Here is a 2,812-nt window from a genome sequence, read left to right on the forward strand (position 1 = left end):
TAGTTGCCCAAAAGAAAATTCACTGTACACATTTTATTTACAGTTTCGTACACTGTCTTAATATGACTGGGACTGCCTTTCTACTTGACCCAATTTTTTAACCAAAACAAAATAATTTAAGTAATACAAAGTGTTAAAACACAGCATAAAGATACAAAAACAGACATACTAATTCTAATTAGGAATGAATTATGATGTTACCTTTTTTTATACTCCACAATTAAGTTTAGGAAATCACAAAAACATAGATCACTGATTTGAATGAAATGCATAAGTTTTTAGCAAAGTGTTTAAGTTACAAATGAAAATTACCAAAGAATGCACAAAATTGATGTTTATTCCACTTTTGTGTCATATTTCTGGATCCTTCACCAATGTTACATGAGAAAGAAAAACTAAAGCAAAACAAATGGAGAAACTGAAATCAGAATCACTAATCTTATCAAGTGGGGAAAAAAATAAATTAAAATCTAGCAGCCATCAGCAAGAGTATAGCAAAGATAATGCTGTAAAAAGAAACAAAGAAAATTGCCAGAAAACTGTATGCATCATACTCTTTCAAACCAGCAAAATATGCTCCTGCATACAATGGAACATAAACAAAATCATTTTCTTGTCAGGAATAGAAATGAAAGCTCTTTTTTTTTTTTAATATTGTAGATGGGGCAAATGTGTTTGTAATGGTTAATTCTATTAAGCTATTACAGAGTGGACCAGGAATACATTTATGGATTCTGGGGATGATGTGTACTGTAATTCTTTGATTGGGATAATGGACACTCTAAAAAAAAAGAAAAGAAAAGAAAATATGGACACAGAAGTATAAGACAAAGGCAAATGAGACTTCTCTTGTATCTTAGTCACATTTAGGTGGAAATCAAATTTAAATGCAGTCCACGCTTCTTTTGAAGAGTATTTGGTTCAGCTCCAAAATCTCAATTCCTTGAGGCAGTCTCCTATGAGAATACTCAGAAGGTGTCTTCTTAAACAATAAACCTATTTTTAGTGGTGGAGCCACTCTGAGTAGCTGTGCCTGCATGGGACTGATAACCAATCACTGTCATTGGAGGAAGTCCTAACCTTTCCTTGTACATCTTCTCTATGTGTGTAGCAACTTCTCTGTTTTCACATTCAGTAGTCCATATTGCTATTTTATCACCTTTAGCTCTAACGTTAACAATAACTCTACATACATCATCACTGTAGTCATCAAAAGATTCTCCAATAAGGCACACCAGTGTCTCTAGCCAAAAACAATCGAGGTCACTTCATCTCTGCTATTTGTTCAGAGTAATTAGCCATCGTCTTCCTCGTTTGTTTTTCTCATCTTCCCACATAGACTCAATACCATCCTTTAAAAATGAGTAGTCACAGCCAGTCATTAAATTACTAGACAACTGGATATGGTTGTACAGAGCCCAAAAGTCTTCAACAATATCAGACTTAGACATCAATCAAAGGTTTGCTTGCCAAGTTTTGCTTTTATCATTTTTAAAAAACCAGAGTGCCCATCTGTTCTGTGAAGGGTGTTTAGTGTGCTGGGTTAGCAACCTCCTGATTAGATTCTGTTTTCTCTTCTACTGTAGGCGGGGGATTTGGAGTAGGGGTGGTTTCCTAAATTGGGAGGGAAGCCAGTAGAAGAGATAAAGAGAAAACCAAATAGAAAATTAACTTGAAAATTTAAGTTTCTATTTCCAATAAACTGTGTCTGTGAAATCTTCCAGAGGGTAAAGACTCGGAAGAACAGACAGATCTAGATCCGTTTTCATTCTCTGAGGCATGCGCAGAGCATGGAAAGGATGAATGAATGGAAGACAGGCACTTGTGAAACCCAGCAGGCCCTGCTGGCAACCACACTGGCAGCAGCTCTCCATAGGCCTCACTCCTCCCCAAAAAAGACCCTATATTTAATGTAAATTTCATATTTACAATTTTTGTGATTGGTTTTGTTTTGCATTTTTAATATTGTATTTTTGAGAGTCTAAACTCTACTCTGGATTTTTAATCTTTGCTTTTTGGTATTTGTTATCAATTTTGTACCTTTAAGAATTTAATCTTCAGTATCCATTTTCACTTAGGGGCATGATTACTGGTTTGATTGCTCTCTTCCCTATTGACTCTCCCTTTTATTCCCCAGGTCACCTCTATCTCCTCTCTCCCCCTTCCCTTCTCTACTTAATTCCGTGAATCTCTCTGGGTGTTCCAGGCTGTGGAGAACACTTAGGGAACTTATTACTGGCTAGACTGGTCTCTCGTCTTTTGACTCCCCCTCTTCTCCTGATCACAAATATCTCCTTCCTCCCTCTTCTCTTCTCCGTGTAACTCTGTGAACCTCTCTGTTTGTCCCTTGTTGTGGAGAATTATTTTACCATTAACCTAGAAGTTTTATCATCTGTGCTGTATGGATGAATAAGTCTTGAGGCTACTGTAAGAATAAGACTTGAAAACCAGAGGCAGAAGGCTTAATTCCAAAACTTGAGAACATCAGAGAACTCCTGATTCCAGGGAACATTAATTGACAAGAGCTCATCCAAAAGCCTCCATATCTACACTGAAACCAAGCTCCACCCAAGAGCCAACAAGTTCCAGGAGCCAACAAGACATACCTAGCTAATTCTCCAGCAGAACAGGAACACAGCCCTGAGCATTAAAAGAAAGGCTGCCCAAAGCCATGCCAAAGCTATAGACACCCTAAAACTCACTACTGGACACTTCACTGCACTTCAGAGAAGAGATCCAGCTACCCACCAGAACACAGGTGCAAGCTCCCCTAACCAGGAAACTTTGTCCAACCCCACATACACAGGGCAGG

At 37.8% G+C, this 2,812-nt stretch overlaps 1 pseudogene; it reads right to left on the reverse strand.

The window, feature by feature from the left end:
* Nucleotides 1-948: 948 nt before the first annotated feature.
* On the reverse strand, nucleotides 949-1,874 carry LOC114109114 (eukaryotic translation initiation factor 4E-like; annotated as a pseudogene).
* Between the last annotated feature and the right edge of the window lie 938 nt (nucleotides 1,875-2,812).

Source organism: Ovis aries, chromosome 18, assembly GCF_016772045.2.
Source record: "Ovis aries strain OAR_USU_Benz2616 breed Rambouillet chromosome 18, ARS-UI_Ramb_v3.0, whole genome shotgun sequence".
Classification (NCBI taxonomy): domain Eukaryota; kingdom Metazoa; phylum Chordata; class Mammalia; order Artiodactyla; family Bovidae; genus Ovis; species Ovis aries.